This window comes from Glossina fuscipes, unplaced genomic scaffold, assembly GCF_014805625.2.
Source record: "Glossina fuscipes isolate IAEA_lab_2018 unplaced genomic scaffold, Yale_Gfus_2 0, whole genome shotgun sequence".
NCBI classification, from domain to species: Eukaryota; Metazoa; Arthropoda; class Insecta; order Diptera; family Glossinidae; genus Glossina; species Glossina fuscipes.
In genome coordinates, this window is record NW_023998414.1 from 15,983,703 (window position 1) to 16,005,163 (window position 21,461).

Genomic DNA, 21,461 nt, shown 5'->3' on the forward strand with positions numbered 1-21,461 from the left:
TTATGAAAAGAGATTTTCTTATTGTGCATAAATGGTCTATCATGTACAGTCGAATTCGGTAAATTTTACCTTTCAACAATTTCACGAATGGTTATTCGGTGGTTTGCATCAATTAATGCGTTCGTACGCTTCAATTAGCCTTCCGGAATGTGATGCAACTTCAACATCGAAATCGCTGGAAATCGCGAAATTTTGCAAATCACTTCTAGCATTGACGTTCGGTTAGCGCATCTTCTCCGTACTTAAACAATAATTCTCTTCTTTCTTTACATACAATAACATATTTTTAACTTTTATTTCGATGATTGGCTCTAAAATAAGGGTGAAAAAATTTTTACAGTAGCGTGAAAAATGATCCCGTTTTCAATTGCGTAAATATCCCATCGACAATATAACATTGAAGTCACATGATGGAAGCTACATCTCGTCACTCGTTTAAAAAATAAGTGCGACTCGAGAGGGGAATAAATTGCATTCATAGGGATCGTTTTCATATCATCAATAACATCATTAAGCCAAACGAGGAAATAGACATACATGACCACGTATTTGCTTAAAATACATCGTACACTGGTCGCGGACACGCCCAATTACAACGACATGTAATCGATAAATTTGATTCCTCCCAACACTGTCGCATCGTAGTGTCGTTACTTTCTTCGGATCTTTCGATATAGCGCCTTTTCGTCTAATTGCCTTGGAGTCTAATTACAAATGTTCAACGACACTCAAACTACTGTCGAATATTCTTCTCGAGGGCCGTTATGTTTTTCAATCACAACTTGCCACGTGGCACCATCTATTATTCATCTATTCATTTTCGTATTTATATCTTCGCCAAAGGATGGATACGAAATACATTTTATAATTTCTTTCCAAGACAAACTATACACCTCCGAAAATAACTAAAAGATATATTTTCTTGACCAGCACTAATCGTAGGTCACCTTAAACATTTTCACTTGGCTTGTCTTACTATTGCGGAAATTTTTAATGTCACTTGTGTTATGCCTCTTCTTCCAAGTCAATAGAAGTTTTAAGATATTTCGTTAATTTTCCACTCGCCAGTTGATTTTGATTTAGATTTACGCCTTGGCTTTGGAAAATGCTTGCTTCAATTTTAGATTAAGCACAGTTTGGCATGTGTGGTAGGTCTGATGATGCCTTCATCATCGACGGCTTTCCTCAAATCGCCATTGACAAAAAGTCTTGAAACTACAGTTTCAACTCACAAATCGGACAGAGCAGCTGCGAAAACATTTCTCATAGAGGCAATAAATCGCTACCCGCTATCACACCTAAAAGACTTAACAACGACAGGAGGACGAAACGGAAGGAATTGTAAGAACTATTATTTATTATTATTTTTCACGTTTTAACCGTATCGCGAGATTCTGCAAAAGATACGAATCCGTCGCGGGTGCTATAGCAGCCAACCATGGTCTATAGGACCACTCGTCCGTCCCTAACCGTTTCACGTTCCAAGAGAAAGTGTCCTTCTGTCCTTCAGGCATGACGACTAAGCTAAGCCAGCCATCCCCTATCCGTAAAACTCAACTAGTTATGTAGTCCGTGATCACTTACCTATCGCTGCTATAACACAACTGAAAGCATAAGCGTGCTGCGACGCGCTCTTTTATAGTCGCGATCACCATCGCTCTCCCGTTACATAGATACTTTGACTTGCATATGTGTTACAATGATATTCTTATGTGTCTCTTATTACTAATACTATCTTAGTTTCCAACTTGTGTGATCGAACGTGTATAAACGCCGTTAGCTATACAAGCGATACGGAAAACATCCGTACATAGAGACCGTTCGGGACCGTTAGGTGCGTGATTTTGCAAAACCACAAGACCGTTAGGTATGTACCTTTGCATACCGTAGGCAGTTTAATGCTAAATGTAGCTTGTTGATAAGTAGAAATTAAATATGTAGGTCTGTAGGCATGTTGCTCAGCGGATTGTAACTTGTTCACTGAACACTTATACATGTTTCCCCAGGACAAGATAAGGTCTAGTTGTACTTACATGTATATTTCTTATGTATGTATTGTTGCTAGGCATATTTATGTAGTCGTGAATGGATTGTTATATACATGTGATTTCGAGACTTAGAAAAGAATAAGCGAAAGCGAACGCAAAGCAAAATGTGCTACATGTGTTTCCTCTTTATATATATATATATATATATATATGTTCTTTTTATTTTTTCCCTTTTGTTTCCTTTTTTTTCTATATACATTTGTTGTTTCTATTTTCCTCTTTTTTTTCTTTATATTCCTTTTTTTTTTACATATACACATTTGTTCTTTCTATTTTTCTCTTTTTTTTATGATTGCCATGGGTTTGTGCAGAAGAAGGATGATCTTATGATAGCGTAGAGGAAGAAGATATGGGCGGGGTATTTATTCTTTAGTGCGGAGAGACAAACCAGAATGACTGCTTTTGGGGTCTAAGGGTAGACATTTGTGCGGACGGATTTCTTCAGTAAGGAAGCAAGACTCTTCCCTGCAAGTTTTAAAAAAAAAAACTCTCTCTCCAACTGATATTGGGACTTTCAAGGCGTGAATCGATAACTCTTCACATCTTAAGCTCACTTTTCAAAGCTCTGCCTTTGGTGACACAGTGGGAGACTATCCAAACGTTATTCGTCAAGCTCGTTTTATATCTTCCGCTCTTACACTTTGATGAAACTAGAAATAACAACAATTATGCTAGCCTTTAAATGCGGCGTGTGACCAGAAACAAGAGGCGATTAAGAAGGCAGTGGCAACACAGTAGGAATCCTCTAAATAAAAAGAATTTAAATAGAGTTACATAGAATCTACATTTACTTTCTACTGAAACCAGATATAAATACACCAACAACATTTTATACAAAAGAACAACTCAGGCGTGTTTGATGAGCATTATGTATGGAACACTATCAAATATTTAAAACAACCGGCAGGCAGGTCGCAAAGTTGATGGCGAAATGATGTGAAGGAGGCCGAACAATTCGTTCTTCATCTTTTTAGAAAAACTTCCCAGCTTAATGACCATTGTAGGGCTTGAAAATTGAAGGGAGTATTGGGATTTCTACGCAGACGGGGAAGGCAAAGAAGAGGTGAGCAAACTAAACGTTAAGAAATTCTCTGCTTACGATTGCGCTTGTGGAACAACTATTTATATAATCTTCAGCATCTAAGGTTTTCATCTTCTTAGGGTTGATTTTTGAGGATATGTTAAGATTGAATAGCCTTCCAACTCAACGGCAATGCGTAGATATAATTATGGTTGCTGAACCTAATAAGCGGGAAAATGTTATAAGCTCGTAAAGGCCAATTAGTTTACTCGTCACTTTTTCTAAAATATTCGAGAAAATACAATGCATCTAGGAAGACTACTCGAAGTTCTAGGGCGAATACTAATTGTTTCTGACCACCAGGTTCGGTTTCAGGAATGAACAAACAACATGGTCACGGTGTGTTTCGTACTTGAAAGAGGTCGTTGAAATTCAAAATTATTGCATTGATGTGTTCCTAGATGTGGTGAAAAAGACCTTTGACAAAATCTGGCATGGTCAACTACTTTCCAAATTTAAAAAATCCCTCCCGACATTTCATTCTTTCCTCTTATTTATTTAAACAGCACGTCTACTGCGCCTGATTGTTTTCACTGTCATTTCCTTGATCTTAGTCTAATATTTGCTTATTCTCTTTTCAGCTGGATTGTAAATTTAATATGTGATAAAAGAATATGTGACACAAAACAATAAGCAAAGTTCTATCAATCACTGGAATGACCAATCGAATCTATTTTATTTGCGGATATTGATCTCGCACGCAAAAGAAAATCTTTTGCGATTTTCTTAATTAAATGTGAACAAGAATTGAATTTGTATGAATAATATTTTTGACTGAACTACGAATTGGCAGACAGACAATGCCAGAAATTGAATGGCTTATCCGAAATTATGAAGTTGGGAATTAATTTGCTTGACAAATTTGAAAGCAAAGACGCCTGCAATGTTACGTTGCACGCAACAATAATTCCAGTAGAAGCACAAAATCCGCACAAAACGAGATCAACGGGAAAAAGTTCAAATTCACAGCAGTTTTTATAATGGCATCAACACGAAGCGTATAGATTTCGTGTAGAACGTTAAAAGGAATCGATTACTTACTCAGGATGTTATTACATAAATAATTATTGCTATTACATGAAAAGTATTTAGTTATACACGGATCGTCGCATTTGTTACATTTTCATAAAGTGAAGAGTAAAGAGAGAGCTCTCTCTTTGCTAACAACAGATTGGATATGTATGCTAAAGCACGTTCTGGGATAAGAAATGACTCCTGGATCATTGATTAGAAAGACGGCAACACACACACAGAAATGATCGCAAAGGAAGTTAGTTGCTTGTATTTACATTTCTTTTTATTATATCCATCCAGGAAAGACGTGGGATCAAGAAGTTGACAATACACAGAAGGAAGCTTCGGAAACCTCATAGAGTAAATATATTTTTTTGATAGGCATCCACCACTTAATCGATTCGAGCAATTCCACCTGTCCGTCTGCCCCTCTGTTCATCTATGTTATGTTTGTGGTAAACACTCTCCTGCTCTCTTACATACATTTTTTTTTTTTTTTTTTGAATTCCGAAGATGAAGAGACCCATTAATAGGTAACAAGATTAATAATGTTTACTAAACTAGACTACAAAATTTTACCAAAAATATGAAAGATAAAGGTTTAAGAAGAATGCCATTTCGTTTTTGCCGCCTTTCCAACTTCCAACTGTTATGCATTAGAAGCGTGTACGTTAGTGGTCCAGTGGCTGCGTGACATCATTTCAAAGCAAACTTCAGTCCAGTTCTTTAGTTAAGCTATTACATTTTCGTATTGCTCTTGATATATTAATATTCCGATAAAAGAGAACGAATCTAATGCTGACGTTTCGTTACCTACGTTCCTTTCATAGAATCATAGCCTGTCTGCCTTAAATAAATATTTAGCTAAACGTAATTTATTTAAATTTGAAAACTTTGCACAGGCAATATCTCTAATATCCCTAACTTCGTTATTTTGAAGAAATTTGCGATGTTTAGCCTAAGCCTTAATACAATTAATTATTAATAATTTCTAGTTTCTATAATCGGCTTATCTCGGGCTGCAACTTTTCGCAATTATAGCCAAAACGATTTGCAGTAAGGCCGTATTATGACATGAGTGGATGAGAGTATGCAACACCCTTAAGAACTTGTAGTAACAGTTAACAGCCAAATGCCAAACGTTTCAGAATTATTCTTCTACATCAATTTAAGCGTGTCTGTCTCTCTTATGTCTACCAATATATATTTATATACAGCCTGCAAGACGCATATTTTCAAGATATTCTAATGAAATTTGCTACATTGACATATTTTAGCCGATAAAGAAACGAACATTCTTTTTTTTTTTTATTATATATTGAAAATAGATCGGATGGGAGCATTTTTAAGATCACTCATCATGTAAAGTGCGGCTTTGAAAAGGTCATTATTTAAAAAAAAAAAAAAATTTTCTACATTTTCGATATATCTGCTGAGCCCATTGATGATATAGTGAATTTATTGCAGTAAGTCTACGCTACATATATCTATTTTGTTTTGGACCCTTCCCTGTATAAGGGGAATTCTCATGAAAACTAGACTGTTATGTGCCCATAATATCTAATAGTTGTTATTGAAAAAGTAATCGTAGCCGACGTAATGGCCAGTCTTGCCCAACTTTGATCTTTTTACCTACCTTCTTCTACCTTCTTCTTCTCTAACCCAGCAGAAGCTCGACATAAATACGAAACTCCTTGTCTGCACTTTAATAAAGTGAGCGGTTAGCTTGACTGTAGTTATAGACATTTTTACTTGCATTAAAAACAAAGAAAATTTCATCAAATAGTTTCAAGTATTGAATCTAATCAATTATTACCTTGCTTGAAGATCTTGCTTGCGGCGAGTTCGCATCTAATTCGGGCAGTTATACAGTTCCAACACAAAGCAAACGGCCCTTTTTTTTAACTTTAGACATGATAGTAAATAAAATCTATTTCATATTTTCGGAGACTTTATTATAGTAAAGCGTAGACCGACCACCGTAATATTTATAAGATAAAAGGTTGTAGCTGGAAACTTACATCCTGAGGCCAAGTTCCGATCACAAGCTAAGAGTTCAGTTCAATAAATACTTGACAATGTCTGAGTACTCTATAAATACTCTATAAACGACCAATCAGTCTATTCATTAGTGAGCAATTCAATGGGCAAAAGCAACTTTCGTTTTTTGAGCTCTAATCTTTCGTTGCCTCAAGATATATATAAAACGAGTTATCAATAATTAGTAACGAATTCATATGATTTTTAAATGGGGAGAACATTCAAACGAAGTCTGTCTAAACTTTATAGAGTTTTGACCTTGAAGTTAAAGTTGTTTTAGTTTAATATTACATACGAAATTCAGAATTTTCCACTATTTTGAGAATCAGAAGAGTAGCGATGTCCTTATCGTGTGAGATGTTACTTTATATCTTTTCTTTTTTTCTTCTTCTTGTTTGTTTGATACTTAATGGCCCAGAAGTCAAACGAGTACAGACACTTATATGATATTAAAAATTCATACGTCTTCCTTACGACCTTAAAGCTATTCTTTTAATACCTAAGCAGAGGGTGATAAACTTACTAAAAGTATACATCAAAAGCCTCTCTTGGATTGTGTTAGATATGTATTTCATAAATTTGTAATTAATTAAATTGTCATCTAGATATTTGAAAATTTAACAAAAATTTTATATATATATGTTTTGCAGATTTGTTTAGCAAACAATGGCAAATGGTGTGATTAAATTAATTAACCTCTGTCCGATGATGATTGCAGAACACAAAGGAAAATGAAACATTTTGTTCAGAACAAATAAAACGCAAACAAATTAATTAAAATGAGAACAAAACAAATATATATTCGTGCAATTATCATTCCGCATAAACGTACGTTTGTGTGCGTACTCGCCTAGTTAGTTCCGAAAAGAACAAAAGAAATGCAAAGCATAAGGAAGGATAAGTGTAAATAAATGAATAAAATAAATAACCCGAAGAAAACTTGAAGGCATTTTATAACCCTTATCCGTAGTTACTTATGCAAACGCAATCGCATACACCCAGGTGTATGTATATGTATATTTATATATTTATATGTATTAATGTACATATAAACATATCTGTATTTATTAAGAAACATTAAAATTCATATAACGCATTAACTCATATTTACACGAACAATTTAAGCTAAGAAAATAAGGAAAATTCCTTTTCTTTCGACCTAACTTTTGTGTCAAAGTTCACACCAATCTCTTTAGCAATTAGTGCAATGCGCTTGTTTACTACCAAACTAGAGCAGGTGTGAAAGTAAAGAATTTCATGTGAATTTCTCGGCAAACTTATGCGCTGTCGGAAAATCAATAAACGCCGAACGCATTGAAAGCCCACCCCTGGGCTTCCAAAATCGATTGTATCGACCTGCATGATTGTTGCGTAACGTCAACAACGTCTCTAATTGTTAGTAAACAAATTCCTATGTTCAGCATGAAAGTAAACATTGTAAAAACTCATCTTTTGTATCATAAATTATTTAAGCGACAGCAAAGTTAAGTACCGGCCCCGTCTATTCTCTACCGCTTTCTCGCGGGAACAAACATTTCTGCTTTTTGTTTCATTCACGATCTACTGGTCCCATCGAAGAGAACTTATTTCCTTACAATAACAATCAAAAATGGATTCTTTTGTGCATAGCTTTAAAAGATCACTTCACCAATCAAGATCTACTACTTCTGCCAATAGGGGCGAGCGATGGACTTTGAATAAAATGCACAAACATTCTGAAATCAACGCCTTTTTCAAAGACAGATAATAAAGAAAATAAAACGGATGTATAGCGACGATTTCTACACCTATACGTTTCCCAGCGCTCTTAAGCCCATAGATGTGCGAACACGAAGTGAACAATTTAACTCAATTATATTTGCAATTATAGAACAATACGTGGAGTTTTTACGCGTTATGTCTTTTTCTGAAACAAATACAAAAAATTGCGTGCTGTTGAACTGTGATCCCGGTACCCGCCATGCCCTCCAACAAACGACTGCTGCGAATCGCTGAAAGCTAAGCTTAATGAATGGAATTCTTAGCGAAATACCCCTATTAGAGAGGGACGCGACGATAGGTTTCTTATACTCAAATCAAGTCCGATGCTTGTAGCCATCTTTAAATATTAAAAGAGTTGAAATTCGATGACACACTAACCGTTAAATGATTCGATTACGCCGACATTTGTCTTTTCTCTCCTTTTCTCTCTCCTTTCTTCCTTTTATATTATATTAAATAGTTTAGCAGCAATTTTATAAAACATCGTCTCTTAGACGCCTAAGTGCACTTCTTAGTCATACTTTTGACGTAAATGCTTGTCTAACTTTCTCTACAAGTTTCGAAATTTGAATTTTCGCAGTTTATCCATTTTCTACTTTACAATCTATTTTCATATGTGTTTTCCGTCCAAATTGTTTCCTTTTTTCTATTTTTTTTTTTTTTTTCATTTTTAATAATCCAGATATTTACGTCGTTTGTATATGTTGTTATTTTTTATTTTCATTCTGCTTACCACTGGCTTTTCATGTGAAAATGTCAAACAAGGATTTTTAATCTATTTTGTTTGCAAAATCAACTCAAAGGAAAAGTTCTCAGCAATATTTTGTAGATTTTCACAAGTTTCATTTTAAATTACAAAACTTATACGTTACTTATGGTAAAAAGTTTCAAATACGTTCTAGTTTTTGGTTAGCAGGCACTGATACAATGACAACAATCAGCTATAGAGCAAGAAGAAATATTTCTTTAATGATTTTTTCGACAGCTAATCGGTTAGCGCTAGTCGGAGAAATAGTTTTATTTCCTTGAAACGATTTTGTTGAAAGTTTTATGATAGAAAGGCGACAACAAGGTGTTTGTACGAAACACAATTAAATAAAACGCAAATTCGTTTCAAAATAATTAATATTATTATTTACATAACCACAAAACATATTTCTGTGCCCTCAGCATTGTACATATATAACGTAAACGTAAATTCTGGACTTATAAATATGTAAGTAAAAGTACACATCGGAAAAATGCTTAAAAACCTAACAAAAATCGAGTTTCGTTATTGTCGCGTAAGGACGTCATTATATACTCTGCACTCTGCAATTCGCGTAATACAATATTTCACTTACTCCTACTAATAAAATATTTAAAATTATCCGCTGCGAAGACATCGTGCATGTTCGTGCATGTCCTTATACGGTATGGAAAGCTAAAACGTGAACTGACTTGAATCATACTTAAGGATTTGAACCTGTTTGATCATAACTATACTAAGTGGTTCAGTCGGTAAAGGCATAACACTTACCGCTTCGGCCACTTTATACTACTCTCTCTCTCTCTCTACAGGGCTTACTCTTGAGCCAAACAACAAATTTCATCAAACCTGCACGCTTGCAGACCTGCAAGCTGAATACAAATATGCATGGACGGAGACTATGAGCGGAGTTGAAGCTTAAATCAATTCAGAAAATATATGCGGATCGGCCGCTGTAATGAGAAGTGAATCTATCTTGAGCTTCTCTTCGTTTTACATGGAACCACACATAATGCAAATAGTTGTAGATAGTCTCCATCGTCCAAGTTGCAAGCGCATAACTAACAAAGATCTTTACGAATATAAGTGCTGAAGTTTTCGTCTGTAATGTAAAGTCATGAAAACTGGAACTTTGTAAATCGATATGATTAAGGTAAACTGCAATCAGGCAAGGATTCGTTCTTTAAGGTTGTGTAAAGTGCCTTAAGAGTTATCTATGAAATGCAACGCAAAGCGAGTTGGTCGAACATTTTTTGTGGAGACTTCAAAAGTCATTCATTTTCAATTTATTCTTCAAAATTAGAATTCAAGTGCATATAATGTAAATAAAAATTTTAGGCAACAAAGAGGAATGATAAACAGTCCTCATTTACTTATTTACTTCCTTTTTTTTCAGATGCTCAACAATCTATCTGCAGCACTTTTAAACAAAGGAGTTTTTTATGTTTTTTTTTTTTACAGGCTCTGCTGCACTTTGCAAGATGTCGCTTCCCCAATCATCATAATTCGGCACGCCAGAAGAGATTTCACTTAGAAACGTTGAAAATAAAAAAAACAAAATGAAGTGATTTAAGTGCTATGGAGGTTTACTATCATGCTTTGTTAAATGCAATGCAAAATTGTTTCCACTTAGATTGTAGTGAGGGTACGTGCATAACTTTATAAGTTCATTCTTACAATCTAGTGCGAATATCGCTTAATTGATGTTGCACCCGAAAACATAATATTTTACTGTGTATATCCGTCATGAGCTAACACGACATTTAACATATAGGAGATAGTCAACAAAGATCCTAGCAATTTATCTATTCTTTTTCATGTTTTTTTTCTTTACTCATCGCCACTAAGACATTACTCATTAATACCTAAACGTATCGGATGACTCACACAAGTTTTGGATTGTAATTGAAAACCCAATGTTTCATTAAACTTCGCTTCGTGCAGTACACGCGAAAGTATGTGTATATCATTGTTCAAACACGTTGGCAAGTACTTTCGATTTAAACGGCGGCCAGCGATGCGCCGTACAGTGTGTACAGATTTCTTTGTTGCCTACGCTGCTCTTAGCGCAGAGAAATTTACTACAATATAGATGATTGCACAGAGACCATCGAATTGCATTAAAAATTTAAAATCTAATCTCATCCAACATTCTACACGTATATTTATCGCGTTGCAATACCCACTCGCAATATACAAAAAAAAAAAAAAAAAAAAAAGAAAAGAAGACGAAAAAGAAAAACAAAATTTGGAAAGTAGGAAGAAGGAAGAGATCAAACATTTCTTAGCAGCATTGCAAAACTGCAAAATTTGCGAGCAATATGCTGGTTGTTAGTTTGTTTTTCAAAATGAACCTTGAAAAAAAAGTATATATATGTATATATATATATACATATATATATTAATGTAATAAATTTTTGCTGAGCTTACAATTTTTTTTTAGTTCTAGTTATTTTTGCACCTAACGCAGGGAATATACTTAAATTTATCAAACATTTTTAAAGCAGACCTGTTATGACAAACCACACAGTCGATGCATCCTTCTATATCTCCCCTATGACCTATCCTGTCACGCCTGAAGGCCTCTCACGCAATTCCATGTAGAAGCAAAAGCTTATATCTCACGTTATTCCTTGTCACTGCTGTTGGTATGAGTACAAAAATGCTAAAAAAAAAACCCAAAAAGTCAAACGTTAGCCTATAATTACTAAAGTACTGCACATGAATAAGGAGAAATATAGTTTTGAATTTTAATAATTATTTATGAGATTCTTCGTGCACCCTTCGAGAATTGTTAAAGGTACGTACATATATGCACGATGCATTCCAAATTAAAGAGAACTTCTTCAAGGCACGATTAGCTGAATGGAGTAAGTGCATCCTTTAAGAGCGTCCTGTCAAACGCGGCGCATAGCAGTCGAAGTTGTAAAAACCAGTTTATTGCATCAATGCGATAATTGAATATCGAAACAACGAGCTAACACGATATTCGCTCGTAAGTTTTTAAAAACTTTTATTGTGCTATTGCTAATAAGTCTTTATACCGTAACAAAATTAACAAGTGCTGTAAGCGTTTTAAGGGTAATCGAAATAATATAAATGATGATTAATAATTCCGCTGCTACACGTATAGGGTACACTGACTTTGTGGTAGGCCATCTGAAAAGCACGTCCGTACATGTGCCATCAAAAATGTACTCGTATTCATCAAAGATCAGCCGTCTACATGCAGGAATGAAATTAAATTTCTCTAAAAATCTGGACAGAAAATAGACAAGCACGGTCGTATTTTATCGATTCATTACTGAAGATAACGAAGAATATTCGTTTAATGTTCTCCTTAATTGCTTTAATGGCGATATAATGGAGAATTCGAACGAAATTATTGTGATTAACACAGACCTGTTTTGTCAAAGTAAAAAATCGTTAATAACGAATCTGGAAAGACGAAACTTTGGAAGATAAGAGAATTGCTAAATCCTTTAATCAAAACATATGTACATATTTATGCGAATATGTTGGACACATGTCTATACATAAGAAATCAGCAGTCAATAGCGTTGAAAGCCTTTATTTATTCGTACAGGCAATCCTGGTTCAATGAGCAAAGAATATTTACGTTACCGCTTAAAGCAATCACGGATAGCGTGCTTGCACAATGACGCTTTCTTATAGATCGAATCGACCGGATATGATTTCACTTTGTATTTCCACGCTAAAATCGATATCGGATATCGGAAGGCGTAGGGGAAAGACCGAATGTTATGTCTAAGTCGAGTAAACTGAAATCCACAAAAATATATTTAGTGCGTTACGTAAAGCAAATAAATGTGTAATCGAATGCAGAATCGAAAAGTTCATATTAGCCGAAGAGATTAAATTGCGTAGCTGCGTTACGATGCTCTAAAGATATTCTCACGAATTTATCAAGCAAAACACGGTGAAAATAAAAAGTAGCATTATTGTCAAAAACATATTAGAACGTTGTTAGAAGAAGAAAAAGCGTTACGACCATTCATAAAGCCTAAGGTAGCGAAAGAGACGCGGACAGGTTCATTAACAAAGGTTAACCAAGTAACGAAATAGAGAAAGCAGCAAACAGATAAAATGCAAATTGTTCACTTCGTACAATTTAAGAAGGCCTCGGATATCTTACAAAAGGGCAGCACACATGTGTGAAAAGGAGATGAAACTTCTTGGCAAAACGAGGCATAGAAAGTACCAGAATAATTGCGGGAATACTGCAATATAAAGACATTGATTAAAGAAGCTACCGGCAAACCTATCGAATCAAATTTAAAATCGCTAACACCCCCCACTAAAATTGCTATCACAAATATACAAAAAAAAAAAAAAAAAAAAATTATATGCAAGATAAAAAGACGACGGCGAAAATAAGATAAGTTATTAAAATGGACTTCTACGTGAATTTGGCCAAATGTTGGAAACGTGCCGACTTGTTCGAATTAGGTACGATGACGAATTGAATCAAAAAACCTACATTTGCTGTCATGATATATGAAATATGATCTGCATTCCGCAGCACTCTAGGTGAAGAATATTTGAATTAAATCACAGTCTTACCAAACAGATTTTAGAAGGAGCTAAGAAGTGAACGCCGACGTCAAACGTGAAAATAGGTAAGACGAGTGCCAAAGGTTTTATCTGATAAGCAAAAGAAGCAAGAGAGACAATTGTGAATAGATTGCGGATAATTTATTGGTTAATGCGTGAATTGCAGATCACCTTTGGTTCTCCTGCGATCTGCCGCAGAATCCAAATTCAGCTTCCGTATCGCCACACAACGAGAAACCCAAGAAAAAGTGTAAAAGGACAAGAGTTACACCTTGGGTTTGGAGAGATTTGACTTGAATGGTAAAATTTCACCTTTGATCTCAGCAAACCGATAATTATTTTTTTCAAAATTGAACGGCCTTTTCTGTTATTAAGAAAAGCTATTTTTCTTCCTCCATCCACTGGTATTTATTGTTGTTATCGAGAAGTAAGTACTTATCACAACTCGTCTTTCAATTGAAAACCAATTGTATCCCGAACGGAGTGTTAACGAAGAGTAAATATTATATTGACCTGAGAGAGGGTACATGCTACATAGTGGCTAATAAAAATGTGAGAAAAACCCGTTCTCAATAGCAATCGCACTGAAGCAAAAAAAAAAAAAAAAAACTCTCAGGAAAACCGACTGACAGAGATGCTTAAATCGATTCTGAAAAGGATTCTAAGTCAAAGATACTACCGCACAAGCTCAATACAATCTTACAACAAGTTATATAGAGTAGGGAAAAATATCAGACGGTTCCCCTAGACCATCGAATATTCTTTTTAATTTATATATATATATAAAATTTCGTAAAAGCGGCAGCATAAGGCTACAAATTTAGTACACTTTTACAACACATCCCTAACATGTTTGATTAGCCATTGTCCCTGCCCGTGCTGACATCAACTTTAACTGAACGATATCATATCCTCATGTTAGATTGAAGCAAAACGAAAAGAAAAAATTTCAATCGAAATGCACCAAACCGTGAAATTCTAATTTCATAGCATGTTGTAATTGAAAGACAAAAATTTTCCAGTAAAATTATTTAATTGTATTCTAGTCTGTTATCAAATGCTTTCTATTAACCTTGATCCATGAACCATTTTCCAGGTACCTTATATAACATTCGAAAAGTTTGCATTCAACTTACAAAAGAGCACCTTTTTACCCAGAACCGTGGAAAGCTTATATGTACAGGAATATATTTGTATTTATTTAATCTTTTCTTGTTTTCTAACTAGAACGAACACAGAGAACGGTCTTCTTGCCTTTTGTTCTTTTTTTTATTATTATTTTTTCGCGTATCGTGCGTGCACTTACCTTTGTTTCATCGAGAATAGTTTGTTGATATTTTCATTTTGCAGCTAAAGTTTCAAATTCATTTGTTCTCCTTATTTTCTTGGTGTGTATGAGTTTTTTTTCGGCGTTCAAAGATTTTTGCTTAAATTTCGCTTAATCTAACTAAGTGATGGAGAGATATAGAGAGAGAAAGAGAAAGTGATAAAGAGAAAGAGAGAGAGAGTGAGAGAGTGAGAGAGTGAAAGAGATAGAAAGAAAGAGAGAGAGAGAGAGAGAGAGAGAGAGGGTGTGAAGAGAGTATACACACGAATTTAACTAAAAGTTTAAAATGATATGTATACACACACACACGCCCGTACATTCATATTTCCCTCAGTGCATGGACAAGAAAACGTGATAGCTGCACACACTAAGATAAATAATATAATAAAAATTAGAAATGCGTTATATATATATTAACATAATACCGTGAAAGACGTACACAATCCTTACTTATCTATCAACACTTAAAAAACGCGCATACACGCACTAGTCTCACAAACACACAACGAATACACTGTACGTTCTACTCACGTACTCCGCCCCGCAATCGCTCTGAAACAGTAATTTTTTTTTGGTTTCTCCTTGCTTTTGCGACAATCAATTTTTTTGCTTTTGTTTATTCGAAATTCTAAGCTATATGAACAAGTGAGTAGGGCGTATGATTAACAATAATTTCAACAAAATTTCATGCATACCTTAATGCATACTCGGTACATATAACTGTTTATATATAATGTATTGCAATTTATTTTCTTTCTCTTCATATTTTCTTTTCTTTTTTTTTTCTTTTTTTTTTTTTTTTGCCTTTACACTCTTGTGTTTTTCAAAAGGGAAACTTAAAAAAAGAACTAAAAAAAATTCTTACTTATTATTAAAAAAAAAAATAAAAAACTTTGGATAGTTAGTTAGCTATCTTTGCAAAATTTTTACTGTTTTTGTGGTTAATGCGATGTGACTGGTCTAAACAAGTGTGGACGGACGCAGACAAAGCACTGCGCGCTGATGTTGAACTAAAATGTACGGTAACGCTTTACGAGGTTTTTTTTTCGTCAATAAAATAAATAAAAACAAGAAGAGAGCTAGAAATGGGACAAGAGAGAGTAGGAAAACGGCCGAGAGAAATAAAGAGCAAGGGAGAGAGAGAGAGAGAGAGAGCGCGCGTAAGAGAGACTGCAAAAAGAAAGAAGTGCAAATATTTCTCTAAATGTTTTCTTACTCTTCATGAATCTCTAAGTTCTTTTCCCTTACTGTGCTTACTATTGCAAAACGCGAGACTTACAAACGCTGACCAAATGTAAACGATATTTTAATTTAAGTCAATTCGTCAATAACTAAAGACCTATACTCGACCATTCTTATAATGGACTTCTTATGTTCGACGTAATTAAACTGCGACGCTTAGATATTTTAAGAATAATGTTATAGTATTCGGACGGATTCGCATTCAAAATAGATGGTTCTTATTAACAGATTTTTTCTGAAAGTACATTGCTCCATATTCAAAGTCATATATCGCCGTTCGTGGATAAGTACGTTGCCATTTATATCGACTTTCAACTCAATCGACGTCAAGTTGTAAGTTTTTGACAAAGAGTTGTTAAAACCTGCATTTTTCCTATTATTTAATTAATTATATAAAATTTGATGAACAGATTTCATTTGTTTTGCAATCGGGAACTGCATAGGCCAATGAAAAATGCCTGGTCAATCGTTGTTGATTTTAGCATCTTAAAGAATTCTTACAATATTTCTAGACGCGACATAATATTAAAAAAGATAAACTTTCAACTCCCTCGATCTTTACCATAGATAATTGTATGAATTATTCTGCGCTCAATTGTTTTTCGAATCGTCCGTCATTTCCGTAGAAAATTTGAAATTTTTCTAGCTACCTTAGCTTAAGTGCTATTTCGAGATTATTTGTAAGCATACGAACACCACTCTGAAATTGGGTTTGCTTAATGAAACCGTTCTTCAGTAATATTGATGTATTTTCTAGACATTAGAAATGCACCGAGAAAATCAATTTAAAGGTAAATATAATTGATATAAAAATTTTATTTTATTTTATTTTTATATCTCATATATATGTCGCATCTATCATCCATATTTGTGCTCTACTATGGCACACAAAATATTTTTAATCACATTGCTGAGTATCTAAGATTCACACGTACAAACAAATACAGTTTGTATGTATGTTTTTTACTTTTTCAAAAGAGGCACAGAAATGAACACATAAAAGGAAGACGCTTTCAAAAATCACCCACAGCTACTTCAATCATTCATTCCTAAGCACACGTATCCTTCTATGCACGTTTTATTTTCATCCTTTTTTCTTTTAATTTCTTTAACCTCCTTTATTTTCATAGCAAATTGCTGCAATGTTTTTATATTTTTTTTTCAGTATTTTTTTTTTTTTTTTGTTTTTTTTTATTTATTTTTTTTTTTTTTTTTTTTTTTTTTTTTCCTTTCCTTTTTTTATTTTTCATTTTCTCTAAGCGCTTTTCTGCTTCCATCCATCCACATGCATACACACGCACACACACACACACACACACACACACACACACACACACACACACACACACACACACACACATGTATACACACATACAAACAAACTCATGCGACCACATACAACGCTATGCACGCACTTAGACAGAGAGCACGTAATCTACGACATCATCATCGTCATTTTTATACAATAGTTGCATTCAATTTTGAAAATATTTTTCCTCTTAAGTATCATCATTATGAACTGATGAACATTTAAATCCTCACATGCTACAAATATATATACATATATATGTATTTAAAGATATAAAAGTATATATTTAGGTGTATGCAAGCATATAAGTATATACATGTGCTTGTATTTAACATTATTGTTGTTGTGCACGTTACGCTCTTATGCCAATACACTTAGCACCGACTGATTTTGATTTTGATTTGTTGCACAACGACTTGTACGACATGTGTATGTGTCGTTATTCTCAAAGTTGTTTGGTTGGGTTTTTTTTTTTTTTTCTGCTTCTTATTCCTCTTGTTTTCTTCTCCTCATTTTTATGCAATTGCAGTTAATGTTGTGTAAGACGTAACGGAAATTGTTAAGTGTACTATTTACGCAATTTCATTTTGTGTTCTCCATGCATTATTTGTTGCCATACAAATGATGATTTTACATAATAATTTTGAATTGATAAAGAATGCGCTAAATTTCAAACGTTTCATTATTTTACTGTGGCATTAATATTTTTTCGAAATTTTTTTTTTATCTTGTAAAGTCGTGCAACACGGATTTCCTAAGGTGTTTTCGCAAGCAATTTCCAAAGGATCTTTGCTCATTGTAAACTTGCTGGAGAAATTTTTGTATACACATTACTGTCAACTGCTATGAAATCATTTTTCATTGCCTTCTTCTTGTGCTTGTGTTTTAGCCTCTTTATATTAACTATTACTCACATTAACCTCACGTTAAATTCGGCAAATTCACCTTATTCGCTGTAAATAACATCTATTTTAGGCGTCTTTTATATATTTATATATATATATGTATTTATATATATAAAGATCACCATAAAAGGCACTTTAAGCTCATTGTGATCGGTTCGCAACGATACTTACATTCGGCGTAAAACTCTTACTTGCGGTCTCTGAAAAACGTCATCGTCTAAGCGAAAAGCACACCACGACCACTTGAAACTCCGGATGGAAAGAGAAGCTGATCCCCCTACAAACCATCCAAAATAACGAAAGACGCTTAACTAACTAAAAGATATCGCACTAAAAAATTTTGTAAATAATAATAATAATAAGAGGTTTACTATAGTGTAATTAATTAATACGCCCACAAAATCTCTAAAATAATTTATAATTTTTATAATATCAGTTTTTAATAGAGTACATTCAAGCCGGGTTTGACTTGGCTTGACGTTTGACTTGATTCCTCCAATTATTTCACTCAGTTTCTGTGATTGTCGGTGCACTAATCACTTCTGCCCCATATAACGTACGGAAGAGAACATTCTCCTGCATATGAAATACATATAACAGAAACTCTACACATACAATTCATTACCAATTAGTTCTAAGTGAAAACGTTACCATATATCAAACTGCGACTTTTTTATATAAAAGCATTGTTTTTCCCCTTCACGCAATGATTTAAATTATCCAATCGAACTTGGAAGCTTTGAATATATGCTAAATTTTGTGCGAAGAAATTCTGAGCGTGGGAAAAGCTGCGTTTCCTCCTTACTTCAAATCAAAGTGCTTGGAAGAAGAAGCTTGGACTATCGGAAGTGCAAAAAACCACTGTAGAGCTCAGGTTTTCAACATCATCGCTAAAGGTAAATATCCTTGACAGTCCTTTTAGGAAAGTAAGACAGGCATACAGCATTACGAGCTGCTCTAAGACGGCGAAACCACCGCTAAAGTAAATTTTAAAAATTACACATAATTTTCATGCAAAAGTATACCTTTCATAAAAACCCGCCTATTGGAGGATGGCCAAAATATCACATGACATGATCCAAATTTAGCAACCTTAGTTTACTTCCTAAAAATTTTGTTATTTTTCAGTTTCCGGAATAAAAAACTAGAACTTAGATTATCTATCCCGAGAAAGGGTAGATCTATATGACCTAAATTGAGCATTGTTTATTTTTTTTGCTAAGTTGCTGCTAAAAATTGTCATCATAAAACATTGGTAAATAGACCTTTTTGGCCTGGTGGTATACGAAAAATAGACCTACGTGATCCAAATTTACTAAGGTTGATTTCTTTGTCAATTTACTATTGTGAACCCATTTTCACCATGAAATATTGAAAATGAAACCTTTTTACCATAAGAATAATTAGTTTTTGCCCCAGCCAATCTAAAGTCTTCGCACCAATGCCGAAACACGAGTTTTGTCAAAAGATATGAAAATTGCTATTATTTTTCTTTTTCATATAACGACATTCCAAAATAGAGCGTTATATATGGAGGGATCGAAAAAGTAGACCGACCCGAAGTAGCGTTTGCCGTCGGGTCAAAGCATATTTATGTACAAAATTTTATCCAAATATCTTAAAAATTGGGACTTGTAGGCTGAGCGCAAGAGTACATGGACAGGCATAAGGCGAACAGATGGACCTACAAGTTTAGTTCGATTTAGAAAATAACGAAGGGTATAATAAAGGCTGGGTATATCTGAAGCTCTTCTAGGTGCTACAAGCCTCTACATAAATTTTAGTTCAAATGGTGTAGGCTGTAGCAATCAATAATCACTGGTACAATTGCACCGACAATTAAGGGAAGAACGACTATAATATACATATAGTAAGAAAAAACCCATTATTAGATTGTTTTTTAGCATGAAAATCATAGGAAACAGGTTAAAAATTCCATCTAGGGTCCGTAGGGAAATAGTACATACTCTGCTGTGTCATTTAAGACTCCACCGATAATTTAATTAATGGAGGTTATAAAAAGAATTATCGTATTACAAACCTTATGTAAAAGTAATACATGTCAAGATATTCTCTACTCAAAAAGTAAACTTTCCTCGAATACTGTTTTGCGGTAAAATTTAAATTCCTTTTGCACAACCAAACTGTGTACAACGAATACTGGATGTGCATCGTTCGTTCGAAGGCGATCATCAGAAGTACAATCAAACAATTCTTAATTTTGCCAACACTCTAATGCATCCACTTCCTCACTCTCTTTCCCTCACTCTCTCTTTCTGTCTTTCTCTGTCTTTATCTCTCTGGCTTTATCTATATCTTCCTCCCTTTCTCTCTCTAGAACTTCAAGCTTAAATGGTAGTTCCTCAACATTCATGTTTCTCTCCTCCATATTTTCTTAATTGCTGGCCGGTCGATCAGAACGTTTTTAATCAATTTACGATCCTGGTCAAACCGCAGGCCCCTTCTATTGAAAGCCCGAAATTTCAAGCCATATATTCATGAATTTTACCCATAACAAAGACCGAAAGATCGAAAAAATCCATCCTAATTAATCATAAGTCGCCGTTAGGAACACACCCAGCAGCAGGCGAAATCTATTTTTTTTATGACAGCAGCATTTTACGATACGTGAAATACATAATCTTAATGCACAGCAAACCACAATTAAGGCTATTATAGTGAAAGAAAAATATTGAGCTTCGATTTATGAAGGTGCCGCAAAAAGTCCTCGTAAAAGCACTTTCTAATGCCATCTAAACGACTAACGCTGAACAATTATTGTCTACGGACAATTGACAAAATAATTTACAGTGTTAGGCACTGCTTTGAGATACGCAATGCTAAAAAATTACAGAAAGGCGAATGTAACTTTATTACCTAAGACTTTTAAAACAAACACAGTGCGGTCTTCATCTGAGAAGTTTGTGATGCACTCAGCACTCTTTAATTCTAAACGTGATTCATAGTAATTAAAAGAAGAAGACATATGGAGTGAGCTTCAAGGCACTTGGACGAGGAACGGAAAGCAATGTCATTGTATCGGAACATATTTAATATGCCGTAAAACTCGCATTTTCTTAAAACTCAGATTTGCTTTACAGTTAAAAAGGACAGTTCAGAGTTGATCGCAAAATCGATAAACGAGTCCCTATCGTTTCACAAAACTTATTTATATGATGAATGTAATAACAAGATATATATATATATATATATATATACATAGAGAGAGAGAAAGAGAGGGAGAGAGAGAGATACCAGGAGAACAAAGACTCACAAGCTCCAAACACGATTACGGTGTTTAACAGATGCGAATATAACATGTAGAGATTAAAAATTAAGCAAAGAAAGGCTATAACGACGCATTCTAAGTGCACTCGTAGCAAGCCCTACACCTTGCGAATTTCATTTAAA

At 34.3% G+C, this 21,461-nt stretch overlaps 1 protein-coding gene across 20 annotated transcripts in view; it reads right to left on the reverse strand.

Annotated features, from left to right (window-relative positions):
• Positions 1-21,461, reverse strand: part of LOC119645092 — a 71,241-nt gene that overhangs the window by 48,891 nt on the left and 889 nt on the right. For 4 of the 20 annotated variants that reach the window (XM_038045079.1, XM_038044995.1, XM_038045028.1 and 1 more), the window contains exons 1-2: positions 14,912-15,390; positions 14,574-14,714 (exon numbers count right to left, since the gene is read on the reverse strand). The gene's annotated coding sequence lies outside the window, so the exon portion shown is untranslated. Of the gene's footprint in view, positions 1-11,201; positions 11,358-14,573; positions 14,715-14,911; positions 15,391-21,461 lie in introns of those variants that run through there. The other 16 variants (XM_038045144.1, XM_038045137.1, XM_038045097.1 and 13 more) reach the window with 15 other exon arrangements.